The following is a 22,795-nucleotide window of genomic DNA, read 5'->3' as shown; positions in this document are numbered from 1 at the left end:
TATGACAGATGCCCAAAGAATCCTCTCTCTTTCCCCCCCACCCCATGAATAGTAAGATAAAATTTCATGGAACAGGCACAACATATTGTGGTGGGAAACCATATTTACTCAAAGGATATAGCCTAACTTGTCTTGTTTTAGTCTACAGTAAATGACACAGAATCTGACTTCAATATTACTTCCCTGCAGTTGTAAAACACACAATCAGAAAGCTTCACTGTCTAGTTGTCATACATTTCATTGCACAAAACAGAAACATAATGGTCTCAAGGGTCTGTCTGATCCTTTGTGAAGGAAGTCACTTAGAAAAAACTTCCATTGACTTCAGTAGTGTGGGACTGAGTCTGAGCTGCAAACAGACAAATGGGATAATCTTTGTTGAATTGCTTCATTCAGACAGAACCACTTCTCTTAACATATGTCCCAAAAATGTCTTATTTTGGTAGTAATGAACTTCATCACCCGAATCTCTTGATGCTTCCTTAACCACACCTTTATGGAAGGGTTTCCCTTTAGATTCCAGAAGCATTGGTGTGTGGGGGTGGGGGATGGGAGGGGGTGGTTTGTTTTTTTTATTTACCTTTTTATGGCTGGCTTGTTCAGATGGACTGTCTCTAGAACGTTAAAGAGGAATCTTATGAAATTGGATTTAGAGGATTTTGTGGCTTTGATTCTAAAAGAGCCTTAACTCTTGACAACTCCTGTAACCTAAAGTGACTTGCTATTTAACTACAACCTCTCCCAAGAGAAATCAGACTAGTTTAGAGATGTCTCTAAAATGACCTGTGTGGAAGAAACTTGCACAAGGAAATGGAGGCTGTAATCATGTGCAATTTGTAATATTTCTAATATGCCAACTTTTGTTGCTTTTATTTCTGTTTTGTGCCTTGGCCTCATTGACATCTGCACACACCTAGGAATATTTAGTAGTGGTAATAATAAGTTAACTACTGTGTCAAGACATGGCATCCATGCTGCTAGCTAGTCCCCAGGCATATAGCTTATTTAAAGCTTGGGAGATGAACATGGCTGCTTTTAAAATATACAACTCTCCGGGTATGTCTACACTACGCAATTAGGTCAAATTTATAGAAGTCATTTTTTTAGAAATCATTTTTATATAGACAATTTTGTGTGTCCCCACACAAAATGCTCTAAGTGCATTGTGCATTAAGTCAGCGGAGTGCTTTCACAGTACCGAGGCTAGCATCGACTTCCAGAGCGTTGCACTGTGGGTAGCTATCCCACAGTTCCCGCAGTCTCCGCCGCCCATTGGAATTCTGGGTTGAGATCCTAATGGGGCAAAAACATTGTCACGGGTGGTTCTGGGTACATGTTGTCAGGCCCTCCCTCTGTGAAAGCAATGGCAGACAATCGTTTCTCGCCTTTTTTTCCTGAGTTACCTGTGCAGACACCATACCACGGCAAGCATGGAGCTCGCTCAGCTCACTGTCACCGTACTCTCGTGGGTGCTGGCAGACGCAGTACTGCATTGCTACACAGCAACAGCCCATTGCCTTGTGACAGCAGATGGTGCAATAGGCCTGATCATCATCATCATCATGTCTGAGGTGCTCCTGATTGCCTCAGTAAGGTCGGTCAGGAGCGCTTGGGCAGACATGGGTGCAGGAACTAAAATAGGAGTGATTCGACGAGGTCATTCTCCTTAGTCCTGCCAGCAGTCCTATTGCACAGTCTTCTGCCGAGCAGACAGGAGATGAGGATGGCTAGCAGTCCTATTGCACCGTCTGCTGCCAGCCAAAGATGTAAAAGATAGATGGAGTGGATCAAAACAAGAAATACACCAGATTTGTTTTGTATTCATTTGCTCCCCCCCCCCCCCCCCCAATGAAATCAATGGCTGACAATCGTTTCAGTGAGGTCTGTCAGGGGCACCTTGAAAAGTTTAATGGAGATTCAGTCCTGCCTGAAACACCAGGAGGAGAGATAGCTCAGTGGGTTGGGCATTGGCCTGCTAAACCCAGGGTTTTGAGTTCAATCCTTGAGGGGGCCATTCTGTGTGACAGTTGTTTTTGTTTCTCCTTGATTGATTTTAATTCTCTGTAAGCCAACTCTGTAAGCCATGTCGTTAGTTGCCCCCTCCCTCCATCAGAGCAATGGCAGACAATTGTTCCGCGCCTTTTTTCTGTGCAGACACCATACCACGGCAAGCATGGAGCCCGCTCAGATCACTTTGGCAATAAGGAGCACATTAAACACCACATGCGTTATCCAGCAGTATATGTGGCACCAGAACCTGGCAAAGCGAAACTGGGCGAGTAGGTGACGTCAGCACCGTGAAGAGTGATGAGGACATGGACACAGACTTCTCTCAAAGCACGGGCCCTGGCAATATGGGCATCATGGTGCTCATGGTTCATGCGGTGGAACGCCTATTCTGGGCCTGGAAAACAAGCACAGACTGATGGGACCACATAGTGTTGCAGGTCTGAGACGATTCCCAATGGCTGCAAAACTTTCGCATGCGTAAGGGCACTTTCATGGAACTTTGACTTGCTTTCCCCTGCCCTGAGGCTCAAGAATACCAAGATGAGAGCAGCCCTCACAGTTGAGAAGAGAGTGGCGATAGCCCTGTGGAAGCTTGCAACACCAGCTACTGGTCAGTTGGGAATCAGTTTGGAGTGGGCAAATCTACTGTGCGGGCTGTTGTGATGCAAGTAGCCAATGCAATCAAAGATCTGCTGATATCAAGGGTAGTGACCCTGGGAAATGTGCAGGTCATAGTGGATGGCTTTGCTGCAATGGGATTCCCTAACTGTGGTGGGGCCATAGACGGAACCCATATCCCTATCTTGGCACCGGAGCACCAAGCCGGCGAGTACATAAACCACAAGGGGTACTTTTCAATAGTGCTGCAAGCACTGGTGGATCACAAGGGATGTTTCACCAACATCAATGTGGGATGGCCGGGAAAGGTACATGACGCTCGCATCTTCAGGAACTCTGGTCTGTTTCAAAAGCTGCAGGAAGGGACTTTATTCCCAGACCAGAAAATAACCATTGGGGATGTTGAAATGCCTATAGTTATCCTTGTGGACCCAGCCTACTCCTTAATGCCATGGCTCAGGAAGCCATACACAGGCACCCTGGACAGTAGTCAGGAGCTATTCAACTACAGGCTGAACAAGTGCAGAATGGTGGTAGAATGTGCATTTGGATGTTTAAAAGCGCGCTGGCGCAGTTTACTGACTTGGTTAGACCTCAGCGAAACCAATATTCCCACTGTTATTACTGCTTGCTGTGTGCTCCACAATATCTGTGAGAGTTAGGAGGAGACTTTATGGCAGGGTGGGAGGTTGAGGCAAATCGCCTGGCCGCTGGTTACGCACAGCCAGACACCAGGGCGGTTAGAGCACAGGAGGGTGCGGTGCACATCAGAGAAGCTTTGAAAACCAGTTTCATGACTGGCCAGGCTATGGTGTGAAAGTTCTGTTTGTTTCTCATTGATGGAAACCCCCACCCCCTTGGTTCACTCTACTTTCCTGTAAGCTAACCACCCTCCGCTCCTCCCTTCGATCACCGCTTGCAGAGGCAATAAAGTCATTGTTGCTTCACATTCATACATTCTTTATTAATTTATCACACAAATAGGGGGATAACTGCCAACGTAGCCCAGGAGGGGTGGTGGAGGAGGGAAGCACCGGGAGGGGTGGTGGAGGAGGGAAGGACAAGGCCACACAGCACTTTAAAACTTCTTGAATGCCAGCCTTCTGTTGCTTGGGCAATCCTCTGGGGTGGAGTGGCTGGGTGGCCAGAGGCCCCACCACCGCGTTCTTGGGCATCTGGGTGAGGAGGCTATGGAACTTGGGGAGGAGGGTGGTTGGTTACACAGGGGCTGTAGTGGCAGTCTGTGTTCCTGCTGCCTTTCCTGCACTCAACCATACGCTGGAGCATATCAGTTTGATCCTCCAGCAGCCTCAGCATTGACTCCTGCCTCCTCTCAACATGCTGCTGTCACCTATCAGCTTCAGCCCTCTCTTCAGCCTGCCACCTCTCCTCCTGGTCATTTTGTGCTTTCCTGCACTCTGAAATTGTCTGCCTCCACACATTCGTCTGTGCTCTGTCAGTGTGGGAGGACAGCATGAGCTCAGAGAACATTTCATTGCAAGCGCGTTTTTTCCATCTTCTAATCTTAGCTAGCCTCTGGGAAGGAGATGATCCTGTGATCCTTGAAACACATGCAGCTGGTGGAGGGGAAAAAAAAAAGGGACAGTGGTATTTAAAAAGACACATTTTATAGAACAATGGGTACACTCTCTTTCACGGTAAACCTTGCTGTTAACATTACATACATAGCACATGTGCTTTCGTTACAAGGTTGCATTTTGCCTCCCCCTCCCTGTGGCTAACAGCGGGGAACATTTCTGTTCAGCCACAGGAAAACAGCCCAACAGGAATGGGCACCTCTGAATGTCCCCTTAAGAAAAGCACCCTATTTCAACCAGGTGACATGAATGAGATCATTCTCCTGAGGATAACACAGAGAGATAAAGAACGGATGTTGTTTGAATGCCAGCAAACATCCACTACAATGCTTTGTTCTACAGTGATTCCCGAGTAAATGCTACTGGCCTGGAGTGGTAAAGTGTCCTACCATGGTGGACGGAATAAGGCTTCCCTCCCCAGAAACCTTTTGCAAAGGCTTTGGGAGTACATCCAGGAGAGCTTTATGGAGATGTCCCTGGAGCATTTCCGCTCCAACTTCAGACAGGTTAACAGACTTTTCCAGTAGCTGTACTGGCCATGAATGCCAGGGCAAATTAATCATTAAACACGCTTGCTTTTAAACCATGTATACTATTTTAAAAGGTACACTCACCAGAGGTCCCTTCTCTGCCTGGCGGGTCCGGGAGGCAGCCTTGGGTGGGTTCGGGGGGTACTGGCTCCAGGTCCAGGGTGAGAAACAGTTCCTGGCTGTTGGGAAAACCGGTTTCTCCGCTTGCTTGCTGTGAGCTATCTACAACCTCATCATCATCATCATCTTCCTCGTCCCCAAAACCTGCTTCCGTGTTGCCTCTATCTCCAATGAAGGAGTCAAACAACATGGTTGGGGTAGTGGTGGCTGAACCCCCTAAAATGGCATGCAGCTCATCATAGAAGAGGCATGTTTGGGGCTCTGACCCGGAGTGGCCATTTGCCTCGCTGGTTTTCTGGTAGGCTTGCCTCAGCTCCTTAAGTTTCATGTGACACTGCTTCGGGTCCCTGTTATGGCCTCTGTCCTTCATGCCCTGGAAGATTTTGACAAATGTTTTGGCATTTCAAAAACTGGAACGGAGTTCTGATAGCACGGATTCTTTTCCCCATACAGCGATCAGATCCCATACCTCCCGTTCGGCCCATGCTAGAGCTCTTTTGCGATTCTGGGACTCCATCATGGTCACCTCTGCTGATGAGCTCTGCACTCACCTGCAGCTTGCCATGCTGGCCAAACAGGAAATGAGATTCAAAAGTTCACAGGCCTTATCCTGTATACCTGGCCAGTGCATCTGAGTTGAGAATGCTGTCCAAATCAGTCACAATGGAGCATTCTGGGATAGCTCCTGGAGGCCAATACCATCTAATTGCGTCCACAGTACCCCAAATTCAAGCTGGCAAGGCCGATTTCAGCGCTAATCTCCTTGTTGGGGGTGGAGTAGAGAAATCGATTTTTAAGAGCTCTTTAAGTAAAAAAAAAAAAAAAAAAAAAAAAAGGCGGGGGGGGGGGGGAGGCTTCATCATGTGGATGGGTGCAGGGTTAAATCGATTTTAACGCTGCTAAATTCGACCTCAACTCCTAGTGTAGACCAGGGTTCAGACTGCATTTGATGATTTCTAGCTCTGCAGGTGTCTATCTGGTTGGGTCAAAATAAGTTTATATGGGACTGAGCATAATGGGGGTGGGGGGAGGGAGATGGCAATTTAAAAACAAGACCACGAAGTCACAGTCACGTTACCCCCTAACAAATTTTATTAAGTCTGTTTCATGTACCCACTAGGTGGGTGAAAACCTCTAGAGCTGATGTGGTAGCTTGAAGCATGAAGTTGCTTCAGTAATGGTTACTATTCAACTATTATTTAATTAACTGATACATCCACTTGAACTGTAGAGACTGAATGACATAGCCTTATCCTCTTGGATTTATTAGTACCTCATCATAGTACTTTTGGCTGTCCGGTTAATGGTATGTGATTTGCATTGGCTCATCTACTTTTCTCCTATTCAGTTCTGTACTAATGGGAGATGGCTGTTTGAGGTAGTGTGAGCTTACCTTGTCAGAGAAAGAACTAAGTTCCTGTGACCAGTAGCCTGTGAATCTCATGGCTTAGAATTCAGTATAGGAAGTGGAGGCCAAGCAGGGAATACACTTATAAAGACTGTTTTTAAAAGAGAACAAAATTTAATGTTCACTTTGACTCCGATGAACAATGTGTCCCAGCCAACTAGCCAGAGTGGTGACAGGACACTAATCCTACTTGGCATTGATTTTTCTAGAGCAGTGGTTCTCAACCTGCGGCTCAATCAGCACATAGCTGCGGCCCATGTGACCTTCTCAGGGCCATACAGGTAGTATATCTATCGTGCGGCTGCAGCCCACATAACACAATGAGCTGCATGTGCGGCCCACAATGGTAAATAGATTGAGAACCACTGTTCCTGGGTGAGGAACTGGAGATGGCTAATGCTGGCTGGTGTTCCTCAACAAGCCTTTGTGGAGAAGCTGGAGGCATTCTTCTCTCCTTTTTAAATATATTATGGTAACACAGACAGGCAGAGAGACGCTTTCAGAGAGTACCCAGGGGATTTCTCTGAGAGCATCGCTTTGACATCTATTTATTTTAAAATGTGTTCTATGTCCTTTGGTGAAGCTTCTAGGTGCCTAGCAGCAGTCAAATTTAAACAAATACGTTGATACTGAAGATACCAAAGCGACCATCTTTGGCAGGCTAACAAACCATATACAGCAGCTCAATAGCTGCATCCAGCAGCAAGAAAACCCCATATTATTGCCTTCCGATAGTTTGTAAAAGGCCTGGCTAAATCAGTGCACCTTACAACATGCCCTGAAGAGCACCAGACTCCAGGTCTGGTGTATCTCAGAGGGAATAAGTTCCATTAGTGAGAGTCCCCAATGGAGAATGCCTTGCCACTAGTCCTAAAAAGATTTATTCTAGTCATCAACAGTAGATTGACACAGCTGATCTCAGCTGTCATGACAGCTGTATGGGGAGAAGTGGTTTTTCAGGATGACAGGTTCAAGGCATTAAAGGTTGCAGTCAACACCTTGCATAAGGGCAGGTAGGGAAGAAAGCCTCTCTTGCTGTAGATTACAGAAGAGGATCTTACTCTCCCATATCTAGATGATCAGATGCTGAAGCCATCTGTTGGTCACGAATGACCCAATTTGGGGGTTCTAAATGTTTTCTGTTGGTCAGTGGGTTACATAGATGCTGGAACTAGGGATGCTGGGGGTGCTACCGTACTCCCTGGCTTGAAGTGGTTTTGATTATATACAGGGTTTACAGTTTGGTTCAATGGCTCTCAGCACCCCTGCTATACAAATTGTTCCAGCACCCCTGGTGGGTTATGAGCATGTGGCTCTGGGAAATTAATGACAAACCTCCATAGTTGCTATTGCAGGTGCTGCTTCCCCACACAAACAGTCAGGAATCCTTTGGATCATGGAACCACAAATACCTTTTATTTGGGAGTGAGGGGTGGGGAGAGAAAACATAACCAGATGCATAATTACATACACCGATTGGGTTTTGCTCCTTTTGTCATATCAGGAGTACAGTCCATAGTACAGTTCCAGTATATTAATTGTCTGGCTTGCTGAGGTCCAGAACTCTATCAAAAAGCAATCCCTATCCCCTTAAGCCACCACTGATGGATCCACTTTGACTCAGTGGTAGTCAGTTGGGATGGCTCTCCTGCATGTCTGCAGCAGTGCAAAGAGGTCCACACTGCCTGGAGCCACTTGGATGTGCAGGTACCTGACCTATTTCTGTACAGGCAGCTCTGCATCACTGGTCAGGTCAGGATTCACTGTGAAATCAGCTCTGCACAAGCTCTGATCCTGTTGTTCAAAAATCATACCACACAGAGTACAGGATCTCTATCTGGGGAACCTAGATCAAAACCGTATCCTTAGACTGAGTCTCTGTGTGATGTTGCACTCTATATGATTTTATGAAAATGTGCTAATGAGTGTGAATATAATGTAACTGGAATATGCTTCATGCAAAAGGTCTCTTGTAAGGTATCATTACAAAGCTTATAATCTGAGTGTGGTCATCCTATTTGTGTGTATGTATCATTCTTGTATTTGAAACTAGAAATAAGAAATATAACTCTGAGGTCCTATTGTAATTATGCAATGTGGGGGCCATTAATGGTGGTTTTGAATCTTCATGGCTCCCATTAACCAGGACAATTGACTGTAGATGGCTCTGTTTACTTGTAAGTCTTCCTGTATACCTGTGTGCTGGGAAGTGGGTAATGAAGTCTTACAGTGACATGTGATCATGTCACCTGAACTGGAATCCATCTTTAACCTGGTGCTTTTCCATTTAGCAGGAGGGGTGGGAACCCAGAGAGGGACAAAGGATTCCCGCCTTGTGCAAAGGATGTATAAGGGGGTGCAACAGAACAAAGGGGGCTGCAGTCATGAGCAATCCCCTAGCTACCACCTGAGCTGGAACAAGGGCTGTACCAGGGGAAAGGATTGTGCCCAGACTAGAAAGGCATCCAGTCTGTGACAGAAGCTTATTGAAACATCTCTGAGGGTGAGATTTTATCTGTATTCAGTTTTCTTACTGTATTAGGCTTAGACTTGCGTGTTTTGTTTTATTTTGCTTGGTAATTCACTTTGTTCTATCTGTTATTACTTGGAACCACTTAAATACTACTTTTTGTATTTAATAAAATCACTTTTTACTTATTAATTAATCCAGAGTATGTATTAATACCGAGGGGGTAGGGCAAACAGCTGTGCATATCTTTCTATCAGTGTTATAGAGGGTGAACAATTTATGAGTTTACCCTGTGTAAGCTTTATACAGGGTAAAATGGATTTATTTGGGGTTTGGACCCCATTGGGAGTTGGGTATCTGAGTGTTGGAGACAGGAACACTTCTTAAGCTGTTTTCAGTTAAGCCTGCAGCCTTTGGGGGACATGGTTCAGACCTGGGTCTGTGTTTGTAGCAGGCTAGCATGTCTGGCACAACCAGGCAGGGTTCTGAAGTCCCAAGCTGCCAGGGAAAATAGGCTTAGAGGTAGTCTCAGCACATCAGTAGGCAATTCCCAAGGGGGTTTCTGTGATCCAACCCATCACACTCTGCTCCCTGGAACAGAGCTCCTTGTCTCTGGGATAGAGACCCCTGCTCTCTCCTTGTACAGGTGGTAGATTCTGGGAACTGGATACAGAGCCAGCAGTCAGGATAACCCACTTATCCCAGGTCATGTCTCTCAAAACTCCTGTGCCCTTTATGAGTACAGCCATAGTGACAATCTATTACCATTCATATCATTAGTTGTTGTTTGTATTATCATAGCACCTAGAAGTCCCAGTCATGGACTAGGTCCCCATGGTGGTAGGTGCTGTAGAAACACAGAATAAAAGGATAGTCATAAGAATGGTCCAAAGGTCCAGCTAGCCTCGTATCCTGTCTTCCAACAGTGGCCAGTGCCAGGGGCCCCAGACGGAATGAATAAAACAGGTCATCATCAAGTGATCCATCCCCTGTCACTCATTCCCAGCTTCTGGCAAACAGAGGCTAGGGACACCATTCTTGCCCATCCTGGCTAATAGCAACTGATGGACCTATCCTTCGTGAATTTATCTAGTTCTTTTTTGAACCCTGTTATGGTCTTGGCCTTCACAACATCCTCTGGCAAGGAGTTCCACAGGTCAACTGTGTGTTGTGTGAAGAAATTCTTCCTTTTATTTTTTTTTTAAACCTGCTGCCTAAAACCCCTCGTTCCTGTGTTAAGGAAGTGTTGTTTACTGCTTACTTTTCTTTACACCAGTCATGATTTTATAGACTTTAATCATATCTCCTCTTAGCCATCTCTTTTCCAAGCTGAAAAGTCTCAGTCTTATTAATCTCTCCTCATTCAGAAGCCGTTTCATACCCCTAATAATTTTTGTTGCCCTTTTCTGAACCTTTTCCAATTCCAATATATCTTTTTTGAGATGGGATGACCACATCTGCACACAGTATTCAAGATGTGGGCGTACCATGGATTTATATAGAGGCAACATTATATTTTCTGTCCTATTATCTATCCCTTTCTTAATTATTCCCAGAATTCTGTTAGCTTTTTTGACTGCTGCTGCACATTGAATGGATGTTTTCAGAGAACTATTTACGACTCCAAGATCTTTCTTGAGTGGTAACAGCTAATTTAGACCCCATCATTTTATATGTACTGTTGGGATTCTGCTTTCCAATGTGCATTACTCTGCATTTCTCAACATTAAATTTCATCTGCCATTTTATTGCCCCGTCACTCAGTTTTGAGAGATCCTTTTGTAGCTCTTCGCAGTTTGTCTGAGTCTTAACTATCTTTAGTAATTTTGTATCATCTGCAAATTTTGCCACCTCACTGTTTACCCCTTTTTCCCTGGACAAATTCCAGGGAAAGCAAGAAAACACCTGGTGTGGAAATATCCATCTTAGGGCTTTGTACTGCTGCCCATCACCATAATAGCAGAGTGCCTTCCATATAAAATCAATAGCAATGTGGGGAAGCAACATTATAATTTATGTAAATGAGGCTGGCCTGCAGTGGCTCCCCTTTTCCCTGATAGTGGGACCAGCGATTTCCATCCCTCTAAGTCTGCTAGTATACGCCCTTTAAGTCTGGGGCTTACACATTAAAACAAAAATTTACATATCCTGTTTCAGGTCTGGTGACGGCTCCATGAAACCATGTGACCCAGAAACAAGGACTGTCACCCATCACACCTACTTTCAGCTCTGCTTTTACATGGAAGAAATTCTGGGAAATTGGGCACAGATTAGCAAGTGCCTCCAGCTAACCCTGCCTTGCCAAGAATCTTCTCTCTATCCCTGTTTGGTGATTGGGGGGAAAAGAAAACTTTGCAAAATTCCAAGCATTTTTACATAGAAGCTTTCACTTCACTTCCTTAACCCATTCATTTATCAGCACTGTCAATGTGCCAGCTAAACTAACCTGCTTCCAAACAATATATTGAGCAGTAGCAAATAACGTGAAAAACCTCTGTCAATTGTTATGTTACCTTTTTTGGTTTTGTTCCAATTTTAAAGAGAAAAGCCATATGTCCAAATATCAACATGAAAGCCCAGACCCACAAAGGTATTTAGGCTCATTACTTAGATTGATTTCAAATTGCAGCGTTGTAGCCGTGTCAGTCCCAGGATATTGGTGAGGTAATATCTTTTATTGGACCACCTTCTGTTGGTGAAAGGGTCAAGCTTACACTCAATTCTTCTTCAGATACTGATTTCAACGGAAGTTAGGAGCCTAAATACCTTTCTGGATCAGGGCCAAACTGCCTCCAGTCTAGTACTTTCCTTTTAGCTCTTCTCCTTTTCAAAGTGCCCTAGGCAGCTACGTGCTGCATACGCGGCAGCACCAGCCCCAGCAACCAGCCCTATCCCCCGGCCGGCCTGCCGCGGGCTGAGCCCACTGCAAGGGGTAGAGTCGTCCCTAGAGGGGTGTGGGGCCCTGGACAACCCCCTCCGCCCCACCTCTTACCCTTCCCCCCGCCTCCGCCCCGGCCCGCCTCCATTCCACCTCTTTCCCCCAGCGACCCCACACTCGCTGGCAGTGGCGGGAAGTGGAGCAACCTGGGCCCAGCCTGCTCTACTCTGCTTCCCGCTGCCGGTAAGTGCAGGGAGGTTGGGGAAAGGATCACCCCCGCACTCACCGGCGGCGGGAAGGGGAGCAGCTCCGCTTCCCTTGCCCCAGCCCCCTTGCCCCCTGGACTCACCGGTGGTGGGAAGCGGAGCACTGTGGCTGGGAGCTGTCGGAGTAGAGAGGGTTAGGGCCAGGCTGCTCCACTTCCCGCCGCTGCTGGTGAGTGCAGGGTCACTGGGGGAAGGGTAAGAGATGCTATTTACAAGGTAATATGTAGGATATTTAGAGAAATTCTGTGATTCTCCCATCCCCACTTTATAAAGTCCCATTTATGCTTTAATTTTGAAATGTTTTATTTAAAAAGTCCTACAACAGCTTATGGGGTGTTCATGGAGACTAACCAACTTGCTAAGGACCCAGTTCATCTAAGCCCTAAGAACAAGCTTTGTTAAATCAGGATTTATGATTTCTACAGCACCATAGAAATGCATGGAATTTTATTGACATCCAAGACTAGGATCCTGCTTCCAAGAGCTTACAGTCTAAGGCCTGGTCTACACTGGGGCGGGGGATCGATCTAAGTTATGCAACTTCAGCTACCTGAATAGCATAGCTGAAGTCGATGTACACCTCTACCCCAATATAACGCTGTCCTCGGGAGCCAAAAAATCTTACCCTGATATAGGTGAAACTGCGTTATATCAAACTTGCTTTGATCCACTGGAGTGTGCAGCCCTGCCCTCCCCGGAGCACTGCTTTACCACGTTATATCCGAATTCGTGTTATATGCTGCTGCTTTCTATCGGGGTAGAGGTGTACTTAAGTCTACTTACAGTGTCTTCACTGCGGTGAGTCGACTGCTGACGCTCCCCCCACGTCGACTCTGCCTGCACCTCTTGGTCCGGTGGAGTACCGGAGTTGACGGGAGAGCGCTTGGGGGTCGATTTATTGCATCTAGTCTAGACACGGTAAATCGACACCCCACTGGATTGATTGCTGCCCGCCGATCCAGCATATAGTATAGACATACCCTAAGATACTATAATGCACTGAAGTCAAAGGGACTGTGTGCTGGTTTAAGGGTCCATGTGGGTAGATTGCTTTGCAGGATTAGGACCTAAAAGTTTATAGGACTAATACCACTGGCATTAGTGTCAACACTTACAGCACTGTCTCAAGTGTCATGATTTCAGAGTGGTTTTGGGGGGTCTTGCAAGAAAACACCAACAGCTCAGGAATTTCCTGCCTGCAGTTTGCCCCTTCATACACATGACTAGAGGATGCTGTGGTTGTCCGTGGGCAGTATTGAAACTGGCACCCCTGGAGCTGAGTGCACAAGCTTTTACTGCATGAGCTAAAAGCCATATTGCTGTTAGCTAAGACTGTAGAGTAGACTCATTAATCTCTAAGTGGCCTCAGTGCCACTACAGGGGACAGAACACCACACCCAGGAGTTGTGTGGGTTACACAACCTATACTGCAGGTGGCTGCTGTAGCAGCCACCTGCAGTACTGGGGTTCCCCATGTGCTCTGTGTGGAACCAATCCTGAAGCAGCATGGTACAGCAGTGACTGTTTCCCTCCCCACTCCCATCACAGTGCAGTGAGGGGGTGTTAATGAAGGTAGGAGCCCAGGAGAAGCACCATCCACACAAGCTGGAGATAAGAGGGTAGATATCATGCTGGAGCCTATCAGGGTACTTGGAGCTGGTGGAAGCAAGGTAGAAAGGAGGGCTCTGGGGAGCTGGGTGGAAGAAAATGTGTGTGTGTGTGTGTGGTGGAGGGGGGAGATTGTGGAGCAAGCGTGCAGGAAAGCCAAGACCTGTTTGTGTATACATTTTGTCTGAATCTACGGTTGAATTTTCAACCTGTAATTGTCGCTCCCACATTATGGATGGGCAGCGGAAGTTTAAAAACTAAACTAAGTTTAAAAAATAACTAAATACGTTATTCACGTAGCTGACATTGCATAACTTACATCGATCCCCACTGACCAGAAACCATGATTTCTTCTTCTACTCTTTTTATTTTTTATTTATTTTTTTTTAATGGGGATTCTGACTCATGATGTTTGAACTCTTGGGGTTGGCACTGCTGCATTAGGATGAATCCACCCAGTGCAGGAAATAGCCCCTGCAGTGATCCCCCCCCCCACATAGTTGTGTTGTCTGTTTCATTATGGAAATGGACATGGGCCTGCCCCTAGAACTGTCGGCTCCCTGGGATTCATGGCAGGCTAGGGCTCTCTGCATGGATGACCCATCCATTGGCACTAATTCTAGTCTCCTCACACCAGCTCCCTTGCAGCGCAGCTCCATTGAAGCCATCCCAGCTGTCTCTGGGATATCTCTGTGTGTGGGGAAGTGGTAAGTCTCCTCAGTAAAGGTGTCACAGCCTGAGGCTGTATTATCTTTTTTTGACTAATTTTCCATGGCCCCAGGAGCAGGATAATGTATATTCTCTCCTTGGCCATGGATACTCTTCCCCACTGGCCAGCCTCATCTCCATTCCTCCTTCAAGTGGCTCATGGACCTTTGGGAGAGGCTCTTGTAGGTTTTGGAGTGGGAGATGTGGTGCTGTGGAGACCCCCTTTCATGCAACAACATAGGGGCCACTGTCTTCAGTGGGATAACTCATGTGAGTAAGGGTTTCCGGAACTAAAATAGACATATTAGAGGAGCAGGGAACAGGATATAACAGAAAGTTGCATCATTTGGTTTATTTACTCTTTGCATAGATCTTGTTCCCTTTTTTAAGTTTATTTTATTTTGGGAGCATGAAGTCATGTAGATGGCTGCAGGTGGAAGGCAAGCTAAAAGCACTGATTTTTTTTTTTTTTTTTTTGTAAGGGAAAGAGTGAGGTTCCTTGCAGTTTATGGATGCTGTTCCATGTGCAGAGGGTGACGTGGAAAGAACATGGAGCTCATAAGATGTAGAGTGTGCTAAGGAAGGAGAAGTTGGCAGAGGTGAAGAAAGAGGCAACAAGTGCGGACATGTGAATAGGGGCAGTGCTGCATAGAGCCCTGAAAGAATAACGGTATTCATTACAAATAATATTTCTTATCTAAAGAATGTTGGTTTTTTTATTAAAGAAATTCTTTCTGAATACAGATTTTCATCATTCCACCAATGTCCACTTGAGAGTTCAAATCAAGTCTCTCTTCCCCGAACTCCAGTATTTTAAGAGACACATGCTGACTGTACTTCCTGAGGAACTGTGAGCTTCTTAAGATTACATTACAATAATGTAGTTGTTTTTGTAACATGTTCTGTACCATAATCCATATGTATCTTAGTTTAAGGACAAGATCATGCACTAAATAGATCATCAAAAAGGATCTTATCCAAAGAGAACTCAGGAAGAATAATATTCTAAGAGAAGATGTTTAAGTAAACTTCAGTATATAAAAGTTGTAATCACTTATAAAAAGAAACACATTTGTCACATCTTAAACTCCAGCATGAGGAATGTGATGTACCTGTGCCAGGAACAACAATGTCATGTTCCTTTGAATCCTATTGCAGAAGTGGAAGCCAAGTCAGCAATCATCTAATGAGGCATTTCCCTCCACTTACAAAGGAAAAATGTCATTTTTGGATTGCTTCTAAAACTGGCAAAACATTGATCTTATTTTATTATATTTTTTAGAAGGTTTGTTGTGAATTGCTAAGACATCCAGGACAGGATATGCGGTGACACTTTGAAAGGTGACTAAAGTAATTTCCTCGATATTTTGTTTAGATGAGTGATTTAATTTTGTTCCCTAGGCTATGTGTATATGAACAAGAATGGTTTTCTTGTATCTATATTTAATTAATATAACAAAAAAATTTTGTGCTCTCAGGAAAGTACAAACTGTGGGACATAAGAGGTCAGAACTGTGCATTTATAATACAATTTTTGTTGTGGGTTACTTGCTGATCTCAGTTGGACTGTCTTCCAAGTGTCTGCTAAAGGCATCTAGAGAAATAGAATGATAACAAAAATATACAATATATTTTAAAGGTGATAATCTAAAGATATACATTAAATAATATATTCAGGTTCAGATCAGAAGGTGGGACAAGAAGTACATCTTCCTAAAAGCTTGTGGTTTATTTGGCTAAATAAGGGGAGTGATCCTGCAAACAGTTGCATGAATAAATTTACTCACGTGAGTAGTAATGTCAAAGTTATTGGGACTACTCATGTGAGTAAACTTATCCATTTTCTTAAGAGTTTGCAAGAACAGGCCCAAGATATGTATTAACATTCAATTGTGAGACACTGGGTATGAGGCATAACCACATATGCTCCTTTGTAAATTTGCACACTATTTATGTGAGTAGGACCTACTGTCATTAAGATTTTGCAGGACAGACTCCTATATGGTTCATTGTGGTGCATTTGTGAGTTTTAACATACTTTTTCTTGCTTGTTGTATGGCTTGGATCCTGCAAATACCCACATGCTTAATTTTACTTGTGTTAGAAGTCCCATTTAAGTTAATTGGAGTTGAATCAATCCCAGTGCAAGATCAGGTCCTAGGACTTCTAGGGGTGCACTTATGCAAATGTGAAATTCCAAAGTAAAAACAAAGCATGCCAGAGTGCAATGGAAAATTGTCTAACATAACTGTTTTGAAAGGCTGGTAAAAGTAGGAAAATTGAAAAAAGTAATTTCTTTGTCTAAGTCAGGCTGATGTTGGATTCAGAAGTTTGTTTAAAATACCTTTCTTTTTTAATGAGAACTAAAATTCATCAAAGCTTGTTCATTATGTATTTTAAGTAACAAATAGTGCATCACTTTTGCTTTTCTAAAATGAGAAAGGGACCACTTAGACGTTACTCACTTTTGTGAGTATGGACATGTGATGCAAGGGACTAGTAGCTTTTTTAAGTTTTTTTTTTTCCCCTCCTCCTAATTAAAAAAGGCCTCACCACCCTCCTCCTAAAACTCAGTAATTTTCCACTGGTAAAACAACTGTTCAGTGTTTGCCATCTGCTGTGCTGGCAGGACCCAATGGAACAACAGTAGCAGCAAGTCAGGAACTGTAACATCATGCTGTGAATATTCCTTCAACTTTCATTGTCTCAGCTGGTGCTCATCTTTTATGCTAACCCCAACTTTGTTTAGGTGATGACATTAAAGGGGTTTAGCAGCTAAAGAACAAGGGAGTGAAATCCAAACTTCCAGACAAGCAGAGGAAGTTGATCACAATAGATAGCCATATCCACTATTTTTTTTTTTTCTAAAAGGAGTGTTTTCTATTCTCTCCTGTTTCTTGTCATCCATCCTTTGTAGAGATGTAAAAAGACTTTTGCCCCCAGCGGACTGCTCTGGGAAAGTACTGCTACTCCAGATCTACCAGCCTTCTATTTTGTATTTGCTTATTTTTGAAGAGAGAGCATTTTTCTCCCTTGCTAATTCTGAAATTTCATATCTACTCATCTACCACAACTAGATAGAGTGGTGTCATTCTCTGTTGAAAATCAGAAAGCGCAGCTTCTCCATTTCCACTCCTCTCCAGAAACATATCAAGATCAAAATGCAGTGATTTTTTTTTTAGGCTTTTGTCATGTCAGATGGACCAAAGACAACATTTCTGAATGTCGATTCACACAGATGGACCCTGTGTCCAGGCAGAGACCGCCTGATGATTGAATACATGGCTCTGTCCATGCACAACAGCTTGAACTGTAGAATCTATAGGGCAGGAAAAATATCTTGTAGTATGCCTAGCACATTGCTCTTGCTACATTAATAACAATGAGATAAAAATAAACGAACACAGCTGACACTTTCAATGGGGCACTTGAATACATCCTCATCCATGAGCACTAATGTGTACAGGACCCCAATGAACTTAAAGGGCTTGTACGCCCCCACACAATTTGGTCCACTAAAAAAATGTACAGTTGTGTAATGTGTGCATAATATTAATTAAAGAACCCCACTATTGACACCTCCCTCCCAAGGTTGAGATCTTTCTACCTTTGCCAGCCCGTGACGCCCCCCTCACTGCCCCATGGAGAAGAGCAGCTACTACAAGGCTGTGGGGGGGGGGGTGAGTTTAAAAGAAGTGGGGGGTGGGGGACGCTGCTCAGCGCGTGTAAACCGGCGTGGCCCCGTGGAGGGCAACGGAGCGCCAGGCTGAGTGACCCCAGGGAGGCGCTGGCCGGCGCACGGTGACTTTCAGAGCGGCTGGCGCGGGGCGCTGGTTTGTCCGACCGGAGACCCGCGACCCGCCCCCGGGCACTGTCCTGCGGGCACTGCGTGGCCGAGCGCTGGGGGCACTCTGTAGCCGGCCCCCGCTGCCAGGCGCGGGGCCGGGGCGGTGGCACGGAGGAGCGCCTTGCAGGCGGGCAGCAGCTGGCCCCGCTGCATGCGGAGGGGCGCGGGGGGCACACGGGAGCCTCCAGCCTGCAAGGAGCTGTCACAGCCCCCCCCTCCGCAGCCCATCGCTCCCCTCCCGGCTGGGGCCCTGAGCTCTCGCGAGAGCGGGCTAGTAAACAGCCCTCCGATTAGGTCCCTCCTGCCGCTGCCGCTGCCGCCCTCCCCCTGCTCGCACGAGCGGCCCAGGCGGGGGAAGTGATCGCGCAGAGCGAGGCTGCAGCCGGCAGCGGGCGGACGCAGGAGCCGGCAGCCCGGCGCAGGGAGGTGAGTGCTGCGGCCAGCCCCGGCTGCGGCCAGAGCTGTGCCCGTCCGCCGACTGTCTCTGCTGCTGCTGCTGCTGCTGCTGCGGGTGGGAGGCGGGGAAGGAGCCTCTGTCTTTGGTGCAGAGAGAGAGAGAGATCCTGTCATTGGCAACTGGGGATCTCCCCCCCCCCCCATCTTCCCCACCGCCGTGAGGCAGCAATCGCAGCCATAGCCCTTCAGGCTCAGGGAGGGTAGTATTAGCTGTGTGGGGCTGCTGGAGAGAGACGCTAAGGAAGGGAGAGAGTAACAGAGGAATCCGTACTTGTTCCGAGAGATAAGGACAATGGCCTGGCTCGGCTCCTTTCTCCCCCTTGGACACTGTGTGTGTGTGTGTATCAGGCTGTGTTGTGAGTGAGGGATAAATTGAATAAGCTGAGATTTCTACAAAGGTGGCAAGGGAGATTTCAAATCTCTTACCAAATCTGCCACCTCAAAATTCATCACCACCAGGGGGAGAGTGAGAGATGGTTACAATTCCCAATAAGGGGTTCTCCCATGTCACGTTTTCAATTTCTAACTTGGCCGGTTTATTCTTCACGTTCTCTTCCCCACCCCCCACCCCCCCCGCAGCTTCAAAGCCTGGACTAGGTAGAGACCCCAGGGCTGCAACTGAGGTGCAGTTTTTAAATGAGTGTGACTCACATACACAGCAGAACCCCCTTTTTCATCGGTGTGAAAGGCTTTAAAAACCTGCCTTTCAAATTCATCCAGATGGTTGAGATATGCTCCCCAAAAGGCTGAAGGTGTGTCTCTTAGACTTTAGGAGACGGGGAAGATCTGTGTTTCATGGGTGCCTATCACTGGGCAGGCTCTTTGGAGTGAGCAATAGTGAGAGATGAACCCAAATCTGTACAGTAGTTTTGCAGGTATGACTTCTTTGGGATGGGAGATGAACGCAGTCAGATCTGTGACTAGATAAAGTACTATAAACAGTAAAAGTCAATAAATAGGCTCAGGTGTGTCTGGCAGGTATGAGATCCTGTGGGGTGTGGAGGCAGTCGATTACACAGTCTGGTTTAGGAATGTTCTGTCCTGTTTTAAATATGTGCCAGTTTAATCTCTACACGTATACACCGTTCGAAAAAGGAAAACCTGGCTCATAGGGCCTGATCCAAAACCCACTGAAGTCAGTGGGAACATTTCTGTGGACTTCAGTGGGTTTTGGATCAGGCCCGTAGCTTGCCAGCTCAGCCTTTTGCTTGGTTTATATTTTTAACTGAACTACAGTGGCAGTGATTGGGATAAAAGTGAAAATGCAGACAGGAGTAGGAGAGTCTTGGATATGCTGTACATCTGATGTTTTAAAAAAACCCAAAACAAATCAACCTTTGGGTTAGAACAGTATGTTTCAGATACACACCAAAAGTCACTTTCCATTGGCATTACATGCCGATATCTCTGTGATAAAATCTCGAATGGGAATAAATAAGTCTTTAAACAGGTTTAGCCTCTGGGTGTATTACTATTTAGGTCTGTCTGTCTGTCTTTCTTTCACCAGAGATACAATTTCTTCATTCTCAGATTGTTGGTGAGATGTATTGAGCTTTGATTATTTTCTTCATTTGTTCCTTACTAATGAGTGGGTCATCTTGTTTGTAAAGTATTGATGTGGTTGGTTTGTTTGTTTGTCTTTTGTTTTAAATACCCTGTTTCAATGTTGACTGCAGTTTTGCAAATTCCCAGGCTGTGGATAAATCTTGTTTGGGAGTGTATATAACACTAAAAACATCTCTATGTTTTGCTGTGCATACTCTATGACATGTGCCTCAGAACAGGCAGAAATCTTAAACTATTTCATCCTCTCCACCCCAGAAGTACAATAGGTGAAACAGTATCCGTTTTGTTTTTATTTAGAGCAGTAACTGAAATACTTAAACATTTTACATTTCATTATCTTTCTTAGTGGTGAATGTTGGCCAAAATATTTAACCCTGAGAAACATGTTATTGTAGCATATATAATGGATATAGTTTTATCTTGTGTTTTGTGTTTTATATGTGGGTTCATTTTAAATATTATTACTTGTTAAATTTAAAAACAAAAATCCCTAAAAGCAAACCTTCAATGACATTTTTATTTCAAGGAAAAGTAGTTAATGTGAATTTAGTTGATATGGGAAGCAAATATTTATGGCACATAGGTATTCTCATATTTCTCACTTTGAGGCCTGTTCCAAAGAAAACGGAGGTCAATGGGAAAACTCCTATTGACTTTGAATACTTTTGGATCATGCCCCTGTGTTTAAGTATACAATAGGGATAGTGTGATCTAAGCAGGGTATGCAGTCTGGACCTTGATAACATCATCCATCTTAGGCCTTGTGCTACCCTTACACTGATGATCACTGAGGGTCTGATCCTGTGCCCATTGGAGTTAATGGTGAACTGCAAGGGTGTGACTTCTCACACACATGAGTTGGGTATGAACCGTCTAACCCAATGGGTTTTATCCAGCAAGGTGGATTGGGCCCATTTGATTGGTTGTTTTTTTTTTTTAAATTGTCCCTAACTTTTTATTCTGTCCATATTTATTTTGTTAATGACCATGCTTTATTCCCTCTCAAATTTAGGGAGATTATTTAAATGTGAAGCTGGTTGATAAACTTCTGAAATTGTATGATGACAGATGTCTGATAAGCCTGTAAATGATGATAAAAATAATTACTACTTTAAATACAGTATTCATCAACATAAAGAGTAAGCTGTAATGATATGGTAAATTGTTCGGTTTTATTCTCCCAGAAGAGGCTTTGTGTATCGTAGGGTAATGATAGTTGACGTAATCAAACATACTATTATTGTACACAAAATCACTTAATCGTCTCTCATTCCTTACTCATTTAATGTACAGCTACATTTAGAAAAACCTGCCATCAAAAGTAATTGTGTTACAGTAGTATAAAAATATGGAGTTGGTAAATAACAAATAACTGAAGTTTAATTCTTTAAGATGCACTGTGGCAGGATTTTTAAAAGGGCTGGATAACTGCATCATCATCAGTAACCATCTTAGCTATGCAACTTAAAATAACAGTGACCGTAATCAAATCTCATGGTTCAGGGCATCAGTTGAAGTTCTGGGAAGAATCAGTTCCTACTGCAGTATATAGCGCTGTACACTTGACAAGGTGTATATTTGAGGAGAGGGGTGTTTGTCTTCCATTGAAGCACTGAATTCTGGATATTGCTTAAGATTAGATGCTTTGATCTGATGTGGCAAATATGATGTCTCTGTAGCTTGAAAGAGTAACTTTTGGCAGTCCCAGTGCTCCTGCACCTGCACACTTCTCTCCAAAAGAACACTTTTCTTCAAGAATAACAGAAAAACAAAGGACAGAGAAATAAACTGAGCTGTTAGTGTACCCCTTACGAATATTTTGATCAATTCAGGAAGCATTAAAATTAGTGACTGTGGTATTTAATGTTGTATTTTATGCATGAACTTGGATCATTTCCTATCGTGCCATATCAAACCTTGTTTTAAAATATCTGAAACTGCCCATTAGAGAGATGTGGTCAGACAATAAAATGTTTGCTTGACAACTTTTTCTGAGCCTTTGCAGTGGAATGATGCTTAAGCTAATACAGATACTGCTTAATTTGTGGGGAAATATATCCTCCTTGTAAATTCAAACCACAGAGTTTCAAATCTAATAAATAAGCTATTATAGAAAAAAATAGATTTTTTAAAAAAATGTTGAACTCCATGTTTCAAATGATTACAGTGAAACTGCTTTAAGTGAGAATTCAAGGGACCAGCAAATATCAGTTGCTTAAAGAAGAAGGCCTGCTAACAAAGGTGGAGGAGAAGTGTACTTAAATGGGCCAGATTCACTCCCATAATTGCAAATTGCAGCACATCCCCTTTAGAGGCAGCTGCAACAGAGGGTGAGGGAAGACGTTTCACCCAATGGGATGCTCAGGCTTTAAATTCCATCTGGGATTCTGTAGTAACCCAGCAGATGGCAGCTGTCCAGGAGATGTGCTGAATCGCTGGTAGACACCCAGCCAATTTAGGAACTATGTGAGCTAATTCTGGGCCCCTACCAGAGGAGAAGGGGTTACAGATGGAAGCCTTTGCTGTTACATCTGAGTGGACTTTCTGCTGCCAGGAGTGCAAAGCTTGGGTTCTGCTGATGCAATTCATGGAGGTAATTGAGCCCTGTGATTTTGAAGGATTGCTTAATGAGGCTGATCTTTCCCGCAGGTTTCACTCTTTAGTTCGTGTTATCTGGCAGCTCTGCGTCTGAATTAACATCTGATTTTTAGA

The 22,795-nt window shown here is 44.7% G+C and overlaps 1 protein-coding gene across 1 annotated transcript in view; it reads left to right on the top strand.

The window, feature by feature from the left end:
- The first annotated feature begins 18,340 nt into the window (after positions 1-18,340).
- STK38L (serine/threonine kinase 38 like) overlaps positions 18,341-22,795 on the top strand; it is a 57,862-nt gene continuing 53,407 nt past the window's right edge. The window contains exon 1 of the mRNA XM_037915233.2: positions 18,341-18,487. The gene's annotated coding sequence lies outside the window, so the exon portion shown is untranslated. The remainder of the gene's footprint in view (positions 18,488-22,795) is intronic.

The sequence above is a fragment of the Chelonia mydas genome, chromosome 1, assembly GCF_015237465.2.
Source record: "Chelonia mydas isolate rCheMyd1 chromosome 1, rCheMyd1.pri.v2, whole genome shotgun sequence".
Classification (NCBI taxonomy): domain Eukaryota; kingdom Metazoa; phylum Chordata; order Testudines; family Cheloniidae; genus Chelonia; species Chelonia mydas.
Note: the sequence above shows the minus strand (reverse complement) of the source record. Positions and strands in the feature narration are given on the sequence as shown.